Genomic DNA, 25,690 nt, shown 5'->3' on the forward strand with positions numbered 1-25,690 from the left:
TTCGTTTACCTCCAAAAGCCCTAACCTTCGTCGAATTGGCCTCAATGGCAACCGTGCCTGATGGCGACTATATCGTCGCACCTATTTGTGATGTCCTCCTGGCGCGCGACATCTTTGTGCCACACTCCGTCGTTACCCTTGCCGCTAATCCGATGTGTCTCCCCGTTATCAATTTTGGCTTGACGAAGCAAGTGTTACCTGAAGGCATAGCGGTGGCCACGCTCCGGTCAGGGACAGACGACCACGTCACTGCTTTTGCCGCCGACGCATCTCCAGATCATCCTGATTACCCGCAGGATGCCTTGAACCTCGACGGCCCATTACGTCCCATGGTCACTCCGGACCTCGCACCTAACCAAGCAGCCGCCCTACATCACCTTTTGCTTTCCTACCACGACATATTTGACACTCACAATCGACCACTTGGTCAGACGTCCCTTGTTAAGCATCGGGTAAACACAGGTGATGCTGTTCCCATTCACCGCCGACCGTATCGCGTGTCCACGGCAGAGCAGCATGTTATTCAGCAGGAAGTAAACAAGATGCTCGCCAAAGGCATTGTTGAGCCCTCGTCGAGTCCTTGGGCATCGTGGGTTGTGCTCGTCAAAAAGAAAGATGGCACGTGGCGTTTCTGCGCTGCTTACCGCCACCTAAACCGACTTACTAAAGAGGACGTTTACCCTTTACCACGAATCGATGACGCTCTTGATTGTCTTCACGGTGCCAAATACTTTTCGTCCATCGACCTTCGATCTGGATATTCGCAGATTTGCATCGATGAGCAAGACCAAGAAAAGACAGCTTTCGTCACTCTAGATGGCCTCTACCAATTTAAGGTTATGCCGTTCGGTTTATGCAATGCCCCCGCCACGTTAGAACGGATTATGGACTCTCTGCTTCAAGGTTTCGTATGGTCAACTTGCCTTTGTTACCTCCTTGTGTTTTCTCAACCTTGTGTTTTCTCCTACATTTGAGACGCACCTTGATCGCGTCGCAGCTAACCTTGACGTGTTCCGCAAGGCTGGGCTCCAATTAAACTAATCGAAGTGGCACTTCGGGCACCGACAGATTACAGTGCTAGGCCATCTCGTCGATGCTTCCGGAGTACAACCCGACCCGGAGAAGGTTCGAGCAGTCACGGCTTTTCCTGTACCTCAGTCTGTCAAATACGTCCGGAGTTTTGTGGGGCTCTGTTCTTATTTCAGACTGTTCGTGAAAGATTTCGCAGCAATCGCTCGACCACGCACTGAACTTCTGAAGAAAGACGTGCCTTTTACATGGGCTTCCCCTCAGGCTGCCGCATTTTCACGCCTCATCGCGATTCTCACCAATTCACCGATTTTCGCCCACTTTGACCCGTCCGCACCTACAAAGGTCCGAACCGATGCCAGTGGTTATGGGATCGGCGCCGTCTTAGCGCAACGCCAACACGGACACGACCACGTTATAGCCTACGCTAGCCAGCTCCTGACAACTGCAGAGTCGCAATTCCTATTCGATTACCGAGCGCGAATGTCTTGCTCTCATCTGGGCTGTTTCAAAGTTTCGCCCGTATTTATTTGACAAGCCCTTCTGAGTAATCACAGACCATCATGCGCTCTGTTGGCTTTCGCCGCTGAAGGATCCTACTAGCCGGTTCGGTCGTTGGGCCCTCCGACTACAAGAATATCCCTACACAGTGACGTACAAGTCGGGACCCCAACACCAGGACGCAGATTGCCTCTCTCGCACAGTTTCATGGTCGCGAGGTTCGCCTTGGCGTTGTACTGATTCTGCGATTTGTGGCCGATTATGATTTCGTCCGCATTTGACACCACCACGCTTGCGTATCCAGTGACCAGGGAACTGTTGTACGCATCGGCGTCGTTATTAGAGTAAAACAACCGGACCCCACCAGGGCACACATTTTGTGCGACAGCTGTGGTCACGAAACGCGACTGCAGCATGCGTACGTCCTCTTCGTCTAGTGGATCGCCATCGCCAATCTTGGTAAGCAGGGAGGAGAAGACCTCTTTCTGGCGCATTACCTGCACAAGTGGATGGTAGTCGAAGTGCTGCCACGGCATGTCGGTTTGCATGCGGACCTGCTTCTTACTGGTCTTGTATATTTCTGTGGCTCTAACAGGTGGCAGCTGGCGAAGGTCACCACAAAGCAGCACGTCCATTCCTCCAAAGGGCTCGTCGAAGCGGTACTTGATCTGGCGCATGCGGCTATCGACCTTGGCGAGTAGCTCCGAGCCCATCATGCTCACCTCATCGATTACTAGGAGGCGAACGTTAGCAAATTTTATTATTTTATTTATACAATACTGCAGGCCTCGGCGTGGCCCAAGCAGGAGCGGCATACAATGATAAAAGAGATAATACCAATTCCAGACGTAAATTAAGAGTGCGCAGAATACCAATCCAATCCATCAGCTGCGAGTAGAAAGCACGGAAAAGAACACTTGCTCGTGTAATGAAGAAATTTCCAAAACAAATAAAGAAAGTTTATAAATGAATCAATACAATTTAAGCGAAGTAAAAGAACAATACGCAAGGATCAACTTCAGCAATCAATTCACAAGAGAGCAACATGTCAATCATTGCGATTGTCAAGGGAATCAATACTGGTAGTAGCGACTGAGGTAAATTGTTCCATCCGTAATAGTGCGTGGGAAAAAAGAATACTTAAAGACGTTAGTTCTGGCATTATAGGGAGTTAAAAGTCAGCGTGGCGATGCCGTGTTCGGCGTGCAACCATTGGCGTTACATAAGGCTCTGGGTGAGGGGAAGGAGGTTATTTTTAAGAAGAAAAAGAAATTTTAACCGCTGGATTTTTCTTCTCATTTCCAGTGTTTGGATACCATGTTCTTTAATTAGTGCTTGTCGGGGACTCAGTCATGCGGTACTTTGAGAAAATAATGTGATTGCTTTACGCTGAATTCTTTCTAGTGCATCAATGTTAGTTTTGGTGTAAGGGTCCATACTATGCATGCATACTCTAGTTTTGGTCTTATTAGTGATGTGTAGGCTAAAAGTTTAGTTTCAACGGGAGCTAGCTTTAAATTATGACGTAGCAGACAAAGTTTACGAAAGGCTGAGTCACATACGTAGTAATGTGAGTATTCCAGTTTAGGCTATTTGTTATTGTGACGCCAAGATAATAAATTATATTCCCTCACCTCTGTTAGCGGTACAGATCTAGGGCATAAGGAAAGATAGGCTATTTATTTTTTTAGTTATTTTCATGTACACTGACTTGTTAGCGTTTAGTTCCATATTCCAGCGACTGCACCAACAAAGAAGATTTTGAAGGTTATTGTTCAGGGTATCTGATCACCTCGGCTGGTTACTTCACGAAACAGCACACAATCATCAGCGAATAATTTTATTTGAACGGGTTCAGTGATTACGCTGGTAATATCATTAATATATATTAAAACAATAAAGGCCCTAGAACGCTACCCTGAGGGACACCTAGGTAACTGGCAGTTCACGGGAATTGTAAGTGTCAATGCTTACAACTGTTGTCTGTTCCTTAGGTACGCTGAAACGCAATTAATAATGAAACAAGGAAGGTTAATTAATCGAAGTTTTTCAATCAATTTTGAGTGCGCAACAAGGTCAAATGCTTTCCTGAAGTCTAAAAATATTACATCTACCTGGCCGGATTTGTCTAAATACTCGCAAAAGAATGGATCACCGATGTTAATTAGGTGACAGTGGAAAAACCCTTTCGAAAACCATGCTGCGAAGGTGAAAGAACGTTGTTATCATTTAGGAATTTAGTAATGAAGTTAGCTATGATGTGTTCTAGCATCTTACAGCACGATGACGTTAGCGATATTGGGCGATAGTTACTTATCAGTGTTAGGTCACCCTTCTTCGGTACTGGCACTACACGTGCAGTTCGCCAGTCAGTAGGAAGGGTTGCTGTGGATAATGATGCACGAAAAATAATAACAAGAAACAGGGACATCATTTCTGCGTATCGACTCAGAAAAACGGTGGGTATGTTGTCGGGACCAGGGGTAGATTTGGTTTTCAAGTTAAGGAGCATGGAAACTACGCCAGGTACAGATACAAGCTCCGGGTTCACACCGGACAATGAAGAAGAAGGAAGCGCAGGGTCATTTGTATTGGTAAAGACACTGTGGAAGTATGCGTTGAATGTTCCGCAATACTTTCCTTTTCGACGATAAGAATGCGAGTGTGAACGTGTTGAGGTCGCTGTGGCACAGTCCTTCGTCGGCATTCATGTTGATCTTGAGCGCTAAGTGCAGAGTGACACCGCCGATGGCAGCCGCGGCTTTTCCCGTTGTCGCGGTGGCCACGTAAGCGTTGTGTTTACTCTCTGGCGTGGCGTAAATGCGGTTGAACGTTTCCATGAGCGCAAGTGTAGTTAGTGAAGGTCTTGCCACAGCCCGCAGGTCCCGTCATGAAGACTCGCATGGGGTTGCGATTGGGCAGCATGAGGTTGTGGTAAGAATCGATGACAATTTCGCGCTGTTCGGCGTTCGTGAGCCTCATCATTGCGTTGTAGTCGGCTGCCGACATGACGTCCTCACGCACCTTGACCGCAGCGCACTGCCGTGGTGGCAAGGCCATAGTTGCAACATCCGAGAAGTCGTTTACCACAGCCAGAGGGAGCTCACCACGTGTCGCGTCAGCGTCATTGTCCACACCTACCACCACCGGCTCCGAGGTGCCCTCGCCGTACGGGGGCTGCTCGCACCGTTCACAGAGTATATCGCGGTACATGTCGTCCAACTGCCGACGCACCCTTTTCGTAGCCCTTGCAGTGCTCGACGATGGAATGCAGGTGCTCCTCGTAGAGCTCAACGTACCGACGTCGGTCGAGGATGTCGACCTCCCGTTGGAAAGGTACGTACAGGAGCACCATCTCTCTCTTGTAGTTGTCTTCGTCGTCAGGGCGGTATGCCCGGTAGCGTATCACGCGTGGTAGCGTTCGGCGACGGTAGTTGCTTTTGGAGCCTGTGTAGGAAGAGACAAATTCGGCAAGGTGTACATGCCGCAGGCTCTCTGGGCGATCCTCGTACTTCTGTATAGCAATAAGCTTCCATACGTCGGTCGAGTCGGCGGCCACATTCTGGGCGTCCATATCGGCGACGGATTTCCTCACAGGTGTACGTTCCGCCGGTGGCATAGTCGGTGTGAAGGTGACCTTACGGCTCGCCTCAGACATCGCAAGACGAAAGATGGTCCAAGCTGCTTCCTGGCTGCTCATCTCGACTGCGTCGAGCACCTTGACGCCGAGGCGACGAAGCAGGTTGTTAATGTCTAAGTCGGGGTTGTCCGCCTTCATCTGTACGAGCGCCCTATGCAAATTTGAAATTCCACGATTTGACTTATTGACGTAGTCGACGACGTACGCAGCGCACGAGTAGGGGTCGACCACAACCTGCCAATCCATATTGGAGTCCGAGACGGATGCAATCCATGGGTTGAATCCATTGACCCACTTTTCGTGTACGTGCCTTCGCAGAAAAGCGGTTGGACGCTTAATGCCCGCTTGGACAACGCTTAAGTAGTGCGACTCATTGACGATGCCGTTATGGCCCTAGAAATCTTGTATGGAGTAGTACTGGACGGTTGCGAGCCTTTGGTGCATTTCGTGGAACTTCATGTTGAGTGCTACTACTTCTGAGCGGTTGGTGTCGTTCTTCAACGTAGGCGTCAGCACCCGCGTCTCGATCATCGGCCAGAAGGGGGCACCGAATCGGCACTGTGTCTTGGTTGGCTCTCGCTTGTAGCAGGTGTGTGTGTGCTGGTGAAGTTGACAACGCTCGCGACGAAGCAAAGACGTGTCCAGTGAAACCAGGAAGTCGACCATCTCAGTAGTTTCGGGCATGTCGTCGGAGAGGTCCTCGGTGGATGCATCCTCAAGCCAGAGCAGTATGTGGGCATGAGCGCTTCCCCGCTGCTGGAATTCAATCCTCTTGAAGTAGTCAAGCACCCGGTACCGGCCGAATGGCGAGGCTTTACGACTCTGTAGGATGTTCATGATGACACGAACAAGCTTGTCGAAGTGAAGCGCACAAGCGACGGGATCATTATTCACAAGCTCGGCGCGGTAAAGTGGATGCATTCAGTCCACATCTACGTCAAGCAGTGGTTGGTCTCGCTTAAGTCTCTCTAGTAACGAAAGCAACCGAGGCCAATGCAGCTCAGAGGCACTGAGCGTGAGGAAGATGGTCGGTTTGCCAAGTTGGCGAATCATGGCGAACACGTCCCGTTTCCCCTGCGCCCAGTAGTAAATGGAGTTTGGTATGCCGCGAAGGAATGCGAGGTCGTGCTGCACGCACTGCTCGAGGAAGTTCTTGTCGTCCATCATGCGGCGCGTGACGTCCGGCGCATTCGCCACGTTGCGGAAAGTAACCGAGAGCCCCTGTGAGATGCGCAGGCGCATGATCTTGGCAGCCATGTAGAGGACATGCGAAGGAACGACACCGCGTCGGTCCCGGCGGCGCGCTTCACTAGTGGCGTGGTCGAATGGCGTGGCGCGCACTTCGGGGTCGATGCGGCGCGGCTCACCCATGTAAATCAAAAAAAAATTATGGGGTTTTACGTGCCAAAACCAGTTCTGATTATGAGGCACGCCGTAGTGGGGGACTCCGGAAATTTGGACCACCTGGGGTTCTTTAACGTGCACCTAAATCTAAGTACACGGGTGTTTTCGCATTTCGCCCCCATCGAAATGCGGCCGCCGTGGCCGGGATTCGATCCCGCGACCTCGTGCTCAGCAGCCCAACACCATAGCCACTGAGCAACCACGGCGGGTACCCATGTAAATCTGGGGGAATGACAGTTCTTCAGAGTGGTCGTCGAAGATCAGGCTGGCTGGGCGAATTCCCTCGCCTGGCGCGATATTGAGGTAGCGCTGCTCATCCCACACTAAGGTTTCTTGGTTTGCGGTAATGGCGAGCGCCGCATCTACAGGATCATGCACGTTTATGCAATCGGGGTCAAGCACCTCAATCTCGTCACGCTCGTTCTCAATCTCAGTCATACATTGTTGTAAGAGCTCCTCGTCCACTGTTATACCGTAGTAGCGGTACAGGGTACTGTCGCACAGCACCCGCAGCCACGCACGGATTTGGGAGCGGGTCACCGTGCCGTGCATGTACACGGTCTTGCTCGCGAGGCGGCGCTTGAGGTTAACGTTGATCGCGTGGTCATCGTGAACCGTACGTGGTAGAGCATAAACCATATCCGGCACGCTGACGGGCATGTTTACCACTTGGCCCACGATTCCAAACTGTCCCCCGGCGTACTGAAGACGCCTCACTCGCATGAACGGCACTCGTGGCGACACCATGCGCTCACTAATTTGGTTTAACGGCTGGAGGTGACTGGGGATGTCAGGGTAGCAGAAGCCATGGCTACGGGACAAACGGGGCACGCGATTGCTGTTGAGGCACGTAGAACACAGTAGAAAGGAGTCCACGTCTTGTCCAGGGAAGACGTTGTTTAGCAGAGGCTTGAAGGAATCGCGAACGGCTGACAAGTTGCTCCGAAAAAAGAGGCGATCGCAAATGCTGCACGCAGCACCGAACGGATCGTTTGTGAACTGGCGGTCAAACTGCCTCGTAGCGTAGTCAACATTGAGCGTGTGGATCCCCTGTTTTCGGTGGAAGGCAAGGAGGGAGGTTTGCTGGTGATGCACGCGGCCCTCTGGTGTAGCCCGATATGCTTGCTTGGCCTCGCGGTCTTTGGCGGTTCTCGCGGCATGCGCTTCTGGCGTCTCTTCAGTAGCCCAGTACGCTTGCTTGGCCTCGCGGTCTTTGGCGGTTCTCGCGGCATGCGCTTCTGGCGTCTCTTGAGTAGCCCGGGCGGTACGCTTGCTTGGCCTCGCGGTCTTTGGTGGTTCTCGCGGCATGCGCTTCTGGCGTCTCTTTCAGTAGCCCGGTACGCTTGCTTGGCCTCGCGGTCTTTGGCGGTTCTCGCGGCATGCGCTTCTGGAGTCTCTTCAGTAGCCCGGTACGCTTGCTTGGCCTCGCGGTCTTTGGCGGTTCTCGCGGCATGCGCTTCTGGCGTCTCTTGAGTAGCCCGGTACGCTTGCTTGGCCTCGCGGTCTTTAGGGGTTCTCGCGGCATGCGCTTCTGGCGTCTCTTGAGTAGCCCGGTACGCTTGCTTGGCCTCGCGGTCTTTGGCGGTTCTCGCGGCATGCGCTTCTGGCGTCTCTTCAGTAGCCCGGTACGCTTGCTTGGCCTCGCGGTCTTTGGCGGTTCTCGCGGCATGCGCTTCTGGCGTCTCTTCAGTAGCCCGGTACGCTTGCTTGGCCTCGCGGTCTTTGGCGGTTCTCGCGGCATGCGCTTCTGGCGTCTCTTGAGTAGCCCGGTACGCTTGCTTGGCCTCGCGGTCTTTGGTGGTTCTCGCGGCATGCGCTTCTGGCGTCTCTTGAGTAGCCCGGTACGCTTGCTTGGCCTCGCGGTCTTTGGCGGTTCTCGCGGCATGCGCTTCTGGCGTCTCTTGAGTAGCCCGGTACGCTTGCTTGGCCTCGCGGTCTTTGGTGGTTCTCGCGGCATGCGCTTCTGGCGTCTCTTGAGTAGCCCGGTACGCTTGCTTGGCCTCGCGGTCTTTGGTGGTTCTCGCGGCATGCGCTTCTGGCGTCTCTTGAGTAGCCCGGTACGCTTGCTTGGCCTCGCGGTCTTTGGTGGTTCTCGCGGCATGCGCTTCTGGCGTCTCTTGAGTAGCCCGGTACGCTTGCTTGGCCTCGCGGTCTTTGGTGGTTCTCGCGGCATGCGCTTCTGGCGTCTCTTGAGTAGCCCGGTACGCTTGCTTGGCCTCGCGGTCTTTGGTGGTTCTCGCGGCATGCGCTTCTGGCGTCTCTTGAGTAGCCCGGTACGCTTGCTTGGCCTCGCGGTCTTTGGTGGTTCTCGCGGCATGCGCTTCTGGCGTCTCTTGAGTAGCCCGGTACGCTTGCTTGGCCTCGCGGTCTTTGGTGGTTCTCGCGGCATGCGCTTCTGGCGTCTCTTGAGTAGCCCGGTACGCTTGCTTGGCCTCGCGGTCTTGGTGGTTCTCGCGGCATGCGCTTCTGGCGTCTCTTGAGTAGCCCGGTACGCTTGCTTGGCCTCGCGGTCTTTGGCGGTTCTCGCGGCATGCGCTTCTGGCGTCTCTTGAGTAGCCCGGTACGCTTGCTTGGCCTCGCGGTCTTTGGCGGTTCTCGCGGCATGCGCTTCTGGCGTCTCTTGAGTAGCCCGGTACGCTTGCTTGGCCTCGCGGTCTTTGGTCGGTTCTCGCGGCATGCGCTTCTGGCGTCTCTTGAGTAGCCCGGTACGCTTGCTTGGCCTCGCGGTCTTTGGCGGTTCTCGCGGCATGCGCTTCTGGCGTCTCTTGAGTAGCCCGGTACGCTTGCTTGGACCTCGCGGTCTTTGGCGGTTCTCGCGGCATGCGCTTCTGGCGTCTCTTCAGTAGCCCGGTACGCTTGCTTGGCCTCGCGGTCTTTGGCGGTTCTCGCGGCATGCGCTTCTGGCGTCTCTTGAGTAGCCCGGTACGCTTGCTTGGCCTCGCGGTCTTTGGCGGTTCTCGCGGCATGCGCTTCTGGCGTCTCTTGAGTAGCCCGGTACGCTTGCTTGGCCTCGCGGTCTTTGGCGGTTCTCGCGGCATGCGCTTCTGGCGTCTCTTGAGTAGCCCGGTACGCTTGCTTGACCTCGCGGTCTTTGGCGGTTCTCGCGGCATGCGCTTCTGGCGTCTCTTCAGTAGCCCGGTACGCTTGCTTGGCCTCGCGGTCTTTGGCGGTTCTCGCGGCATGCGCTTCTGGCGTCTCTTGAGTAGCCCGGTACGGCTTGCTTGGACCTCGCGGTCTTTGGCGGTTCTCGCGGCATGCGCTTCTGGCGTCTCTTCAGTAGCCCGGTACGCTTGCTTGGCCTCGCGGTCTTTGGCGGTTCTCGCGGCATGCGCTTCTGGCGTCTCTTCAGTAGCCCGGTACGCTTGCTTGGCCTCGCGGTCTTTGGCGGTTCTCGCGGCATGCGCTTCTGGCGTCTCTTGAGTAGCCCGGTACGCTTGCTTGACCTCGCGGTCTTTGGCGGTTCTCGCGGCATGCGCTTCTGGCGTCTCTTGAGTAGCCCGGTACGCTTGCTTGGCCTCGCGGTCTTTGGCGGTTCTCGCGGCATGCGCTTCTGGCGTCTCTTGAGTAGCCCGGTACGCTTGCTTGACCTCGCGGTCTTTGGGGTTCTCGCGGCATGCGCTTCTGGCGTCTCTTCAGTAGCCCGGTACGCTTGCTTGGCCTCGCGGTCTTTGGCTGGTTCTCGCGGCATGCGCTTCTGGCGTCTCTTCAGTAGCCCGGTACGCTTGCTTGGCCTCGCGGTCTTTGGCGGTTCTCGCGGCATGCGCTTCTGGCGTCTCTTGAGTAGCCCGGTACGCTTGCTTGGCCTCGCGGTCTTTGGTGGTTCTCGCGGCATGCGCTTCTGGCGTCTCTTGAGTAGCCCGGTACGCTTGCTTGGCCTCGCGGTCTTTGGTGGTTCTCGCGGCATGCGCTTCTGGCGTTTGTTTCGTCTCACGGCGGGCTCGCTTGGCTTCACGGTCTTTTCCACGCCTTTGGGCGCCATCTTCTGGAGTTTCTGTTACCCGGCGTTTCCGTTGTGCCTGGCGGCCCTTGATTACCCGTTTGGCACGAGCTTCGGGCGTCTCTTCTGCCGCCCGGTACGCTCGCTTAGCGTCTCGGTCGCTGACGATTCGCGCGTCGCGCACCTGGTCTGTGTCCTGTTGCCTCCGGGTGCGCCTCGACTCACGATCTTGCGCTAGCCGCTCGGCTCGTTGCTCGGACGTTTCCTGGGCACGCTTGAGACGACGAGCGTCGGCACGCCGGCGCTTCTCCGCTGCAATTTGGTCGTCGGTCTTTTCCCTGCGTTGTCTGGGCATGTCTTGTAGAGTGGGTTGTATTTCATCAAGCGGCCATTTATGTTTTGCCCTGCCTCAGACAGCGCTTCCTTTATGTTGAATCGGCCGCATCTGGCTGGCATTGATAAAATTGAGGAGGCGGAATCGGCCGCATCTGGCTGGCATTGATAAATTGAGGAGGCGCTGCGTGAGACATGGACGCCATCTGGCAATACATCGGGAAACATGAGCTTGTGCAGAGGGTGTCCTTCCTCCATGGCAGAGGGCGCTCGTCGGCGCGCAGTCGGGGAAACACGCGCTTGTGCAGAGGGTTCCCTCCCTTCGTGGCAGACGTCGTTCGTCGGCGCGCATAGCATGGCATTTTCAGCGCAGCTTAAGAAACTAGGGTCTTTAGAGTTACGTATCTATGTATTTTCTATTAAAGGAACACACCTCCTAATACTTACCTAGTGATGTTGCGCCTCAGATATGCGTAATATTTACTTTTTGATCGATAACGTTCACAAGTATGAACAGCCGTACCAGTTTAAGTAGTGTGGGCGGTAAGCAAGTGGTCCAACTTTGGCCGGGTGGCTGAATCGGTTGACAGACAGGCAAACAGAAAGACAGACAGACAGACAGACCAAATTTTCAGCGTTTAAGTTCCCCAAGAAAGACTATCGTCTTTAAAAGGAACTACCTCCACTCAAAAGGTAGCCAATTCTTTACAACTAAAAGGCAGAACAAATCGAAAGTAAGCCTTCACAGCGTCCATGAAAGTCTTCACAGCGTCACAGCGTACACCACAGGGCAGCATAAAAAATAGTTAAAAATCCCACTTGACGCAGAGTGGCAACAGAGATGTGAGCTTCCTGGTGAATCAGCCGCAGATCAATGGATGTCTCTTGCGAGAAACGACGCCAAGCTGTTCTTGACGAACGACACGTTAGCACCTGGGCATTTGGTGCATGTGTAACCTGTGGAGAAGGGAATCTAGACAGAATTAGATAATCCAAATTAAAAATTTGCCGCGTATCTGCGTGCTTCGCTGCAAATGTCGTCCTGCCGGCCGTACTACATGAGTGCTGGTCTGATCCGCGGCCACCCGTGATGCTGTTCTCGTACCATTTCCGTCCTGGCATGAAGGTTTGTTTGAACAGATTTCATTTTACCGCATTATTTCATCAAGCGGCCCTTTATGTTTTGCCCTGCCTCAGACAGCGCTTCCTTTATGTTGAATCGGCCGCATCTGGCTGGCATTGATAAAATTGAGGAGGCGCTGCGTGAGACATGGACGCCATCTGGCAATACATCGGAAAACATGAGCTTGTGCAGAGGGTTTCCTTCCTCCATGGCAGAGGGCGCTCGTCGGCGCGCTGTCGGGGAACGTCGTTCGTCGGCGCGCATAGCATGGCATTTTCAGCGCAGCTTAAGAAACTAGGGTCTTTAGAGTTACGTATCTATGTATTTTCTATTAAAGGAACACACCTCCTAATACTTACCTAGTAATGTTGCGCCTCAGATATGCGTAATATTTACTTTGTGATCGATAACGTTCACAAGTATGAACAGCCGTACCAGTTTAAGTAGTGTGGGCGGTAAGCAAGTGGTCCAACTTTGGCCGGGTGGCTGAATCGGGTGACAGACAGACAGACAGACAGACAGACAGACAAACAGACAGACAGACCAAATTTTTAGCGTTTAAGTTCCCCAAGAAAGACTATCGTCTTTAAAATCTGTCACACAATATACATAACTACGCACTAAATATTAGTACACACTACACTGGCAATTAAAAATTTGCGTCTCTTTCAAGAGGGCCGTCGCGAAAATGAAGAAATGGGTTGCTACAGTAAATGTTACCAAACATACGCACAGCGATCTTTGTTTCACACCGGTGAAATATATTCCCGGCTCTCTCACAACACGAAAGACCATGCTATATAGTACACAGCCGATACCAAGCGGCAGTCCGAATCTTTGGGAGCAGCCTAAAAATTCGCCGAGAGCGATGCACGCGCGAACGTGCTAGTGAAACCGGCACCGCTTCTTTGAAGCTTAGTATCCGCTGCTGCGTGGCTAAAAACATTTCGCGCGATTTGTGTGCCGCGCGTTGCGTCGCGTCCTGTGCGCATTTCACCCTTGCGTCTGTGCAGTGAGCTGTCTTAATGAACGTGCGATTGCTCGCCGCGCTAACGGTGCTCGAGTGCGGCGCTTAGCTTGAGGCGCCGATGAGCCGTCTGGCGTTCCTTTCGTTTCTGCAAGCAACGCACATTCGAGTCGGCCCAGCTCAAAGAGGTATCAGAGAACGGCGGCGCGCTTGGCTTATTGCCTATCAAAAGCGTGCAGTACGCCTTAAACGGCAACACGTCACGTTTGATAATTATGCTTACTGCGGTTGGGGTGGCGATGTGTGATAAGGCAAGCCCGTCGGCGGCTTTGCCGACGTCGCCAATGCTTCCAGCAAAGCCAAAATGCTTCCAACAAAGCGCGCGCGGCACGAACCACCGCACAAGTTCAGTCGAGTGACTGAGTCGAAAACCGGTCACAGCCTCAGTATCGTATTAAGTTATTAAAATCGTTCCTACTAAAAATAACCACTAAAATCCATAAATAATTATTCATAATTTTTGTTGTTACAAAACGTCATAAATTTTGAAGAAAAACCTAATTTGTAGCGTAAACAATAAATAATACGATCAACAAAATTGCGACTACGAAACTAACGGCACACTGGGTACTGTTGCAAAAGACTGCTCACAATAAAGTCACGCACGCACGCACACACTTAAACACTCATGCTCAAACACTGGTTTGGCCTTCATTGCGTCACCTATGAGTAAAAGTTATCACTAATATCTTTATTTTTACGAACAATAACTTTTTAACCTTTTTAAAGTAGTTTGCAGCATCTTTGCAGATGATGCGGTAAAAAGTAGGCTATAACGTGGGCGCGTAACTGTTGTTTCATTTCTTTCATTTCTCTTTGGCCTTCGTTTGTTTCACTGAACATAGGAGAGCTGCAGGCTTGGGAGGTTTCCATGGCAAGAATTTTATCGCATGCTTCTGCAAGGCGATTGTCGGGAGCAGCCGCTGAGACAGCGATTAGCTGCGTAATGTTGCGGCTGTTGCTGAATCCGAAACTCTTTCAACGCGCTGTGCTCTCAAAGCGCGTTCGTTGATTGATATCTAGTACCACGGCCGTTGGATAAAAAAAAATGTGTTATGCTTTCGAGACAGAGGGTGTGGCACAGGAAATTCTAAGACCTCTGAAGTGTATGTTTACAGCCTGTGCGCGCTTGCATCCCACGGTTCGCACAGCGCGTCCGATGCTCAAAGTTAGCGTCGTCGCTTGTCGGCGCCTGCCTTATCGCCACCATCCGCGCTGCCGCCGTGTCTACTTTTGGGGAACTCCCCATGCACGCAGTCACCGTGTTTGCAAGTGAATTTCACATTCTGTTGCTCCCTAAAACGTGCGCATTTTGGATCACACCTATGGCTATGATGATGTATGGTGTTTAATGGCGCAAGGGCCAAGTATGGCCAAAGAGCGCCATGCCAGTGTTTGTGAGTTTGCAGTGGAGTGATGAATTCTGAGAAATAGATGAGGCGTGGCTGTAAAGGGGCCTAAAAATAATCGCTTTAAAGTGCGTAAAATATACATGTACTAAAATCATGGCAATGACTAAATGAGGTGTACTATGCAATGAAGAATGCATTGAGAAAGAATGACACGATATTTAAAATATTTAAGATGCACTAATTGGCAAGAAGCACAACTGCCTAGACAGAGCCCTTGAACCACAAGGGCCTGGAGGCATGTGCTATAAAAAAAACTATCACAGCGGCATCCTCTAGAGAGAGGATGCGCTACGAACTTATTGGACTAATAACATGTAGCACAACATCGCTCAAAAAGCCAAGGATTGCATTGGCATTAAAAAGTGGTTCTTCACCAATAAACATCATGGGATGAAGAGGGATATGATAGCGGTATGCCACAGGAAAATGTTTTCTTCTCTCCGGTTCGGCTTCCCGACATTCCAGCAGGACGTGGAGGACGGTCAGCCTCTCACCACATCTACCACAGGTTGGTGGTTCATCACCAGTAAGCAAAAAATTGTGGGTGCCGTACGTGTGTCCTATTCTAAGACGGCAGAATATGACGTCAATTCGTCGTGTTTTCGTTGCTGAGGGCCGGAAACCTAACTGTGGTTTAATCATGTGAAGTTTATTACTTGTTTCAGCGTCCCACAAGTGTTGCCAGTGGCTTCGCAATTTCTTTCGCAAGAAAGGTTTCAAGTCTGTTGCAGGAACAGCTACTGTATGATTACTAGTGTGTGATGTCGCTGATGTGGCCATTTGGTCTGCTTGCACATTACCCTCAATGCCTCTATGGCCCGGCACCCAGCATATTATTACATGCTGGTTTGCTACATACGCTCTGCATAGGGCGGAATAGAGCTCAATGAGTACAGGATTTTTGTGCTTGCAAAGTGACATCAGGGCTTTCACAACGCTTAGAGAGTCTGTAAATATAACTGTTTTTTGAAGTTTGGTTTTCGTTATATGATTCACAGCCGACAATAGTGCATAGGCCTCAGCCGTAAAGATACTTGTTTGTGGGTGGAGTACACCGCATTCGGAGAAAGATAGGCCGACGGCTGCATAAGAAACCCCGGCATGTGATCTAGAAGCGTCAGTGTAAAACTCTGTACACGAGTACTTGGATTGAAGCTCTAGGAAATGCATTTTAATCTGTGCCTCTGGAGCGTATTTCGTGACCTCTACGAACGATGTGTCACACTCTATGATCTGCCACTGCCACGGCGGTAACAGTTTAGCAGGAGGCATAGGTCGATGTTCAAGCAATGGAACACCCATTTGCTCACTAAGATTCCTTACACGTAATGAGAACGGTTTTCTCGCTGCAGGTCGGTTATGGAAGAGTGTAGCAGTGGTCATATCGTTTATGGTGGAATAAGAAGGATGTTCATTGTTTGCTTGTACTGTCAGAAAATACGTGAAACTGCTATATGATCGCTGCAGATGGAGTGACCACTGGTTCGACTCTACATAGAGGCTCTGGATCGGGCTTGTTCGGAAAGCACCGGTTGCGAGGCGGATACCTAAATGGTGAACGGGGTCTAGTATTTTTAATGCACTTGGCGTTGCAGAGTTATAAATTATAGCTCCGTAATCAAGGCGTGAGCGGACAAGACTGTTGTACAAGTTTAGGAGGCATTTTCGATCACTACCCCATGTTGTGTGCGAGAGAATTTTTAAAAGGTTCATAGTCTTCAGACACTTTGTCTTCAGATATTTAAGATGGGGGATGAAGGTAAGCTTAGAGTCCAGAATTATGCCCAGAAATTTATGTTCACTGCTCATGGATAGTTCCTCTCGATTGATCGTGAGATTTGTCACCGGTGTCACGCCTCTTTTGTTTGAGAAGAGTATGCATGTACTTTTCTGTGCGTTTATTTTGAACCCATTTACATCCGCCCATTTCGACAATTTATGTAATCCAAGCTGCACCTGTCGTTCACAGATAGCGATGTTACATGATTTGAAACCTATCTGTACGTCATCGACATACACAGAATAAAACATGCTGCGTGGAATGACTGTATGCAGGGAGTTCATTTTTACAATGAAAAGTGTGCAACTAAGCACACCCCCTTGCGGCACGCCAGCCTCCTGGGTGAATGTTCTAGATAAAGCATTGCCCACTCTTACGCGAAACGTGCGGTTAGACAAGTAGCTTTCGACTGTGTTAAACATATTACCGCGGACCCCCATCGCAGAGAGATCTCGCAGAATCCCGAAGCGCCATGTCGTGTCGTACGCTTTCTCTAAATCTATAAATACAGAAAGTAAAAACTGTTTATGAATAAACGCATCTCTGATGTTTGCCTCGATGCGAACAAGGTGGTATATTGTCGACCTACCTTCTCGGAATCCACACTGGAAGGGGTCTAGTATTTTGTTATTTTCTAGGAAACTGATTAAACGCCGGTTTATCATTTTTTCATACAGCTTGCACAGGCAGCTTGTTAGAGCTATTGGCCTGTAGCTGCTGGCTAAGGACGGGTCTTTGCCTTGTTTAAGAACCGGTATGACTATGGCTTCTTTCCATGAGGACGGAATACAGCCAGCCGCCCACATGGCATTAAAAAGAGACAGGAGTGTTGTCAGTGTTTCGGGGTGTAAGTACCTAATCATTTCGTACATGACACGATCGCCACCTGGCGCCGAGTTGTTACAACAAGCGAGAGATGCTTTAAGTTCGGCTAAGCTAAATGGTTGATTGTAAGCCTCACTCGAAGAACCCCTGCGGTTAAGAGGCTGCCGCTCTTCGCGTTCTTTAAACTTCAGGAAAGTGTCTGTATAATGCGATTCACTTGATACATATTGAAAGTGTTCACCTAGACAATCCGCCTGGTCTTCCAGGCTATCACCTTGGCTACTTACTAAGGGTAGAGGATGTGACTCCCGGCCTATTAGTTTATTTACCCTATTCCAGACTTTTGTTTCGTCGGTGTATGAATTTATACTGGAAATGTACCTTTCCCAACTCTCTCTCTTTGCACGTCGACGCGTTCTTCTGCCCTGTGACTTTGCTTGTTTAAAATTTATCAGGTTTTCAGCTGTTGGGGAGTTGCGAAACAATCCCCAGGCTTTGTTTTGCTTTTTACGTGCTTTCTGGCATTCATCATTCCACCAAGGCAGGCGACGTTTATTAGCTAGTCCATTAGTTTGTTGTATGCACCTTTCAGCAGCGTCAATGATAAAACCTGTTATATATGCCACAGCATCGTCTATGTTAAAAGAGGCAATGTCATCACGGCTTAAATATGTTATTTGTCGGAAAAGTTCCCAGTTAGCCGAGTCAACCTTCCATCGGGGAACGTGTGGCGAGCATCTATCATGTTCTGTTAAGCCTAGCATAATTGGGAAGTGGTCGCTCCCAAAGGGGTTCTTGAGAACAGACCACTCCAGGTATGGCATTAGTGTACTCGATGCTATACTTAAGTCAATGGATGAATATGTGTTATGTGTAATGCTGTAATACGTAGGCTCTTTCTTGTTAAGTAATGATGCGCCTGAAGAAAACAGAAAATTTTCAATCAGGCGACCTCTCGCATCGCAACGTGAGTCTCCCCACAAAGTGTTATGTGCGTTGAAATCTCCGACAACTATGTATGGCTCCGGAAGTTCATTTATGTAGTTTTGGAATTCGGTTTTATGTAGTTGATAATTGGGAGGGATGTATATAGAGCTGACAGTGACCAGCTTGTCGAACAACACCCCTCGGACAGCAACTGCCTCTAGGGGCGTACGAAGTTTTAGTTCCCGGCAGGCAATACCTCTGTTGACTACAATAGCCACACCACCGGAAGACACGACTGTGTCATCGCGGTCCTTACGAAAAATGGCGTATTGTCGGAGAAAATCTCTTTGCGTGTGTTTGAGGTGTGTTTCTTGGACACACAGCACCTTTGGATTATACTTATGTAGGAGTTCTTTGATGTCATCGAGATTGTGGAGGAGTCCTCGGACATTCCACTGTAATATTTGTGTATCCATGTTGAATGTGGGTTTTGTGCTGTGTGTTAAGAAAGAGGAATTACTTCACAGAGCCCTTTCCGGGCGCCGTGATGCGGTGTTTTTCTTGTTTGGAGCGATCGCGAGACTCTCGCGGCTCCTTAGGCGCAAGTGGCGCCGTCTGGCTGGTTGTTGTGTCCATAGCCTCTTGCGAGGCGCTGGACACGCGCTCTTGCGAGCGGTTGGTTTGACGAGAAGGCCTCGCCTCGAGAGACGAGGCCCTCGAGGCCACCAGCCCGGAGGTCGATGGCCCCTTCTTGTGAGTTGGCAGAGCAGCGCTAGCTGCACCCGCCGAGGGAGCGGATGGCGTCGCCGCCGGCCCACTGCGCGTGTGCCAGACAGCCGCCGGGGGCCGATGTGGCGCTGCCCCCTGACGCGCCACTTCGGCAAAGCTGGTTTTTAGCAGGTACGATACCCGCCTGCGTGCCTCCTTGAAAGTTATGTTTTCTTTTACTTTGATCGTGACTATTTCTTTCTCTTTCTTCCAAGACGGGCATGACCGCGAGTATGCGGCATGCTCGCCATCACAGTTGACACAGTGTGGAGTGTTTTCGCACGTTTCAGAGGCATGGTCACCGGAACTACATTTAGCACATGTTTGTCGGCCTCGGCAGTTCTGAGAACTGTGGCCGAAACGCTGGCACTTGAAGCAACGAAGAGGATTTGGTACATAGGGTCTGACCCGTAGCTTGATGTATCCGGCCTCGATGGATTCGGGCAGAACACTTGAGTTAAAGGTAAGTATCAGGTGCCTGGTCTGGATTTCCTTGCCGTCGCGCCTCATCTTAATTCGTTTAACATTGATTACATTCTGCTCACTGAAACCCTCTAGGAGTTCAGCCTCACTCAGCTGCAACAGGTCATCATCTGATACAACGCCACGGGTGGTATTCATGGTACGGTGCTGGGTTACGGTTACTTGAGCATCTCCAAATGATACTAGGTTTGGAAGTTTCTCGTACTGTTTGAGATCACGGAGCTCCAAGAGGAGATCCCCGCTTGCCATCCTGGATGCTTTATAGCCTGGTCCAAAAATATCCGTCAAAGACTTTGAGACAAGGAAAGGTGAAATTGTTCGTACTGATGTATCCGACTTTTGAGCATGAATAACATGAAAGCGGGGGAAGTTATGCGTTTGGCGTCCAAAAAATTGGAAAACATCTTCGGTGCGCCCTCTTTTCTGACGGCGATCATGGAGTGGGGGGAATGGTTCAGCCATAAGTATTGGTGCATTTTTCGGCAGCGACGCCAGCCACCCACCATGGAGCCCAACGAGGGGACGCTGCAGAAACTGGAAAAGCCAGGTCCTGCAAACGCCAGCTGTACGCCACTACTATAACCAAATATGGAGTATCCAAGGCTGGCTATCCACACAAGGTTAACCCTAGCTGCCTGGGAAAACGGAAGTAAAAGGGAAGTGAAAAGAAGACAGGATAGATTGAAAGTGAGAGAGAAAGACGAAGATTTAAGAGGAGGACAGGAAAAGGCAACTGCCGATTTCCCCTGGGTGGGTCAGCCCAGGGGTGCCGTCTATGTGAAGCAGAGGCCGAAGGGGTGTGTTGCCTCCGCCGGGGGGCCTTAAAGGTCCGAACACCCGGCATCAGCTCAACCACCAGGATCCCCCTTTCCCCAGACACGGCTAAGCCACGCACGGCTACACGCGGGAGGGTCCAACCCTCTTGTGCTCGGGTCCGTGGTGTCGCACACCTATGGCTATGCCATCTGTTGTATGTTAAAACGACGATGGCATTTGTACGCCGGCGAACAAGTCACTCGTGGGCGATCATGAAGCTTGTTCAACGTCGCAGTTTCTACGTAGCGTAAACGGCTACGAAAGTGGGCTGGTCCCGGACATAGTACAGTCTAACATGGCGCCTCAAAGCGCAAGCTGTCGCAAGAAGACGAGGAAGTTACATGGGGCGCGCGCGCCGAGCATTCAAAGCGCTGACTGGTTTCGGAACGAAAGACGTATGCGTGCGCTCGTGGCCTAAAGGTTAGAGCACCGGGCTGCCGTGCTCGACGGTCAACGTTCGGTGCCAAAGTCGGTCACACATTGTTTTCTTTTTACGAAAGCGAGCCCAAACAAGAACCTACCTACCTACCGCAATGTGGCAAGAATGAGGCAAAGAATACTTCTTAATAAAGTTTTGAAATGTTGTCTTCATATGCGAGTCCTAATTAGTATATGCTGAACTCAACTGCTACACAACAAAAAAAAAACAACTACGAAAATCAACACAAATTACTTAATAAATTATTTATTGAGAAGCTCTCAATGGTAATATCATTGTGAAACTGTTGATCGAACTCAAAGACTTTAGAAACTTTGTTGAATATCCGTTGATTCAACAATTACCCAACAATACGTCAATGGAAAATCAACAGTCATTTTTGTACGGGCGTGCGAGGAGAATTACGTAATGCCACTGAATAATCTACCCGTTGTTTGCCCCTCCTGCAGCGTAGTTAGCCGAGGGGAGATCAAGCGATTTTCAGATGTCTGACACGAAGTTGTAAATACCCTGCTGCGTGCATTGCAATAATATTTTACTTGCATTTTCACAGGTGACTTGAAAGTGTTTGTTTCTTCTTATAAAACACTCTGGCAAACTGATTGCAACTAAACTTGCATTTGTGCCTGCAGGAGGGCAGTAAATGCAACTGCAGTGCTTCCAAGCGCATCCTTGAATTGGAGGCCCAGGTGAAGGAACTTGAAGAGAGGCTGCAGGAGTCAAACATCAATTATGGTAAGCAGTAAGTTTTAGGGAGGGGCTTGGCGCCCTCGGCAAGTCAGTTGTAAGACTGCGGCATCCATTCGACAAATGCTGGAGGTGATTCGATTACCGGTAGTGCCTTGTGCAGGGCAATTGTAACTCTAATGTTCTGAATAATTATTTAATCGCAATCAATCCGTTAATGTGGCATTCACCAAAATAAGGCTGGCAGGTATCATCGTTCTGCTGCATACATTTCTCCGCGACAGTACACATGACGGTCACCACCCTTGTTCAACTGAGGCTCTTTGACCTGTTGCCCTGCTAGATGCTGCAATTAAATGCTGCACTAATATATATATATATATATATATATATATATATATATATATATACTCTTTACTTCACTATATATAAGTGCAGGCTACACTGGGGGGGGGGTATCCTGTGAGAGTCCACCTAGTGGACTGTCAATTTCGGTTGTCCTGTTGGCTTCTGCTGCATGAGCGAGAAGGAGCCATTGCCTTTATGGTGCTCCAAAGTTAGAAAACAAAGCACATTTAGCAAGAGAGGAGACTGCCGCTCTTGTGTTGCACACCATTTGGCATGTGTTTCAGTGAGGCCTTGTGCACCTTTGAGCAGTCCTCCGGCTGAAAAGTTCTTAGCTCATCATGCAGTGCCATGTGTCAATTTTAGGCATGGCACCTGGCCAGCGCTGGTTCCCCACATGCGATTTTTTTTTCACACGGACATTGAATTATTCTATTTTTCTGTTTGCTTTAGAATTTCTGACCCCGGTGAAGAAGTCCAGGAAACTGGTTCAAAAGCTTGAGAACCTTCTTGACCGCCTAAAGAAGGCTGAAGTGGAAGCTGAGAAGGCAATATGTCTGGTTTTAGAAGCATATTTGTGCTTATACATAGAAAGAACAGCTTGCGTTAGAGAAGTGGTTGATCCAGAAGTTAAGCATATTTAAAGGGACAGACAACCGCTCAGAACATGAATTGAGATAACCCAGTGGATGGAAAGCTCGTCTATCGTATTGGCCTGAACGGGCCCTCTTTTTTAAACGCGGATTTATATTTTTATTTCTTCACTAAAAGTCGTGAAAAATGACCTTTGGTGCCCCATGCGGCAAAAACATGAACCTATTTAAGAGGTCTACCACGTGACCTTCTACCAGTGTATGCTGTTCCTGGTATTTTTATTAATATTGAAATGCAGTAACATTTTTTTCTATTATAAGTTTTTTCTAACTTACAATGTGCAGATAAGCTTTCGTTTGTAGTGAGTAGAAAAGTGGCGCTGCCTTCGCGTTCGTTTTCGATGACTTAGTTTGGCTCGTCCATCAACTTAATAACGACGACGGGGGCCAGCCAGTCATGACGTAGGCGTGTACTTGGGGAAAAACGCAGTGCAGCTATAAGAAAGGTCTGCACAGCAACGCAAACTTATTGTACCAGTCTATTTACCTTTGAAAGTGGCTCGAAATTGACAATATAGGTGGTTAACCACAGTTGCACTTCCTCCAGTGAAAGCAGGACGATGCGCGGCTTTCACAATTTGCGAGGCGGGCTATCGGCATCGTTATCACTTCTCAGCGTTGCTGGAAGAGGGACTCTTATTTTTTAAAGGCTGCTCAGATCGAAAAATTCTGCTTACAAAGTATCCACGCACTTTTGGAAGTAACCGCTGCAGATGGAAACACTACCGAGGGTGAGCTTTTCGTTACGCCATAAAAAACTGGGTCCATAAATATCGGTTGTCAGTCCCTCTAATGCATGTCAACTTCGTTTTACCAGTGCTACACAGGCTTTGGAATGCATTTGTGACTAGGGTTTATCAACTCTGTGGTGAACTAGGCCCTTCCAAAGGGACAGCTTCGCATGCGGGTGGCAGTTCATCATGTGGTGCCTTAAATGCACCATAGGAGCAAAAGTTCTTTACGGCACCACAGTTACAAGTGTATGTTGTGGTGAGACTGAGGCACTGCATGTGTGCAGAAGCCTACTTATGACTGTAGCAATCCTGGTGGTTGCTCCGTGCTGTAAAATTGGGGAGCTAATATCCGTGTGCGATTTGTGTATGGGGTGGTGTTGGAAAATGAGCCGCATGCCCTTGCTACTCAGGGGAATGTTGGCTGATGGCAACTGGTTGCTGGACGTGCCACATTGGCTTCGAAGCTATCGCAAATGGACGCTAGCCTCCTCTGTGCAAGTGCTACTGCCAGAGAAGAGTTGTGGCCTCTTCCCTGGATGCAGCTGAGTGATGCGGACGCTGTCGTCACTTCCATGTTCTCAGCCCAAAAGATCGGCTGTAATCAACAGCCCATGGTTCGTTGTTCACTGTTCATGGTGCATGAAGCATAGGAGTAAAGGCTGTCGCACTCTGAGAACTGCCATCTTGCATCACCGAGTCATCTAAGTAACATTGCAAGTGGCCGTGAAGTTCGTTGTGCTCAACACAGTTACAGCAACTCATACTCGTAGCTGCTGTTTTTTAGTTAACTTTGTAATTGTCTACCTTGGATGGCTAATGTATTTGAGTAGTTACGCTGGTTTTGTACAGCCAAATGATCCATTCATGAGTTAAGAAGTTGTGAAAATATGACAAATATTACAACAATTTGTGTTTAAGCATGTTGGAATGAAACACGCAGGAAAGGTGTAGACATGCAGCTGGATATTTTTGAGGAAACGAGTTAGTATAGTCTTGCTGCACTTGCAAGGCGAATTGTTTCGCAAATTCAGGGTCTTCTGTTGCAGGTGGCACACTATTAAGCCTGCCAGTTGCCTAGATGCTTATGGACAAGTATGTTTAGCAGAGGTGCATGCCGTGAAACTGGTGATGCGTTAAGCTTCCAGACTAGAGGCGCAGTTTGTATGTAGTTTGTAGTGCTTGCCTGGTTCGTTGGGCTTCTCGCTGGCGTGTCTTTCTCTGGCCTAGCACAGTGAAGTAGCATCATCTTGTGCAAATTCCAGGAAATGTGCATGATGATGACTGGGACATATGCACTCCTGACAAGTTTGTTGTAAATCCAAGCATGGGGAGTTATGTGTTACAGTATACAAACATTAATTACACATAATTGCCTCATAAGGTAGTTCAAAAGGACACAACCATCTTATTGAAATATGGCAATAGTTATTTACTATATTTTCATTACTAAGCCTCTGGCAGTGTGCCCAATTTTGACCAGTCCTCTCGAATGAACATGGGTCTGCAATGCCAGGGGTAGATACATGATATTTTTGTTTAAATTTATGCTATATCCACTTTTTTATATTATCATTGTCCTGTGCATCCAGCACAAGCTTCAAGTGGCACTATATTATCTTAGTATTTGCCTGTGCCTTTATTATGCAGGTAAACATTGGAGACGGTGTGTTGGCGGAAAGAAGTGTCCTGGACCGACTGCAAGCACACTGCCATGGGCTGCCAACAAAGTTCGCGAGGAATTTGTTGCGCCACGTGTTTGGGGAAGCGAAGCTTCAGGGCAAAAGCCTTTATGGCAAGGGCACCAACAGGCATAAGGAGGACACGGTGAAGGAGGGGTTAGACCCAGTCCGCCTGAATGCTGTATATGGTACGTATTATTTTCATTGTAAAGACAGAATAATACTGCAGGGGAAAGGTGTACTTTCGGGAACTGTAGCGTACTTTCATAATTTCTGTAGATGAGACTCACTGTTCAGCAGAAACCACCTTTGCACTCTCATGAAGGAAAGCCGCCATTTGTCTGGGTCGTTCCACGCCAACCGTCCCAAAGTCGTCAGTCCGTGCGAAATTGTCGAGCTGCCATGGCCATTGATCCTTGGGGAAGTCCTGAACGAGCACCCCTTCCCTAACCAGCACCCCTTTCCTTGTATGTACAAGGCACTTGAACATGAGAAAGCACGACTTATTTCATCTAAAGTTGCTACTGCTGGATATGATCAGGGAAGGTACTTATTCGTGGCTCCATTTGCAACATGTTACAATGCTGGCTTAATATTTTGCACTGGGTAGAATGAAAAAACCACTGCTTGCACAATATTCAACTAAACAAGGTAGCCATGCTAAAGTGTCCATGCAGAACACAACTATGCACTATTAGAAAATAAATACACAGGGTGATTGTTTCTAAGTTTTATGGAATTTTTAAAAATCGGCTGTGGCAGACAGCATAATTCTTGTCCTTGAGCTGGACTATTTGAAGTGGCGGGTTACTAGCACAAGAAATCGAAACACACATTCAATTATTTAACGAAAATTTCAGTAATTAACTTCTTAACTGATTAGTTTACAGCACATATTGCAATCAACAAATGGTAGCCGGTGAGCTCACAAGACGTATCCACTTGAAATGGATTTCCAAGATGACACCAGTTTCGAGATATTATTTCCCCAATGTGTCTGACGAAATACATGGGCGTTCTAGTTACTTTTGTGCTTTAATGCAGAAGATAGCATTTTGTTAAAAATGTAAGTTGATCAATAGTGCATTTTAGGGCAAGTTTGATGGTGATTATCTCCTAACTGGCGTCATTTTGGAAATTCATTCCAA

Source organism: Dermacentor silvarum, chromosome 4 (assembly GCF_013339745.2).
Source record: "Dermacentor silvarum isolate Dsil-2018 chromosome 4, BIME_Dsil_1.4, whole genome shotgun sequence".
In the NCBI taxonomy this organism is placed as follows: Eukaryota; Metazoa; Arthropoda; class Arachnida; order Ixodida; family Ixodidae; genus Dermacentor; species Dermacentor silvarum.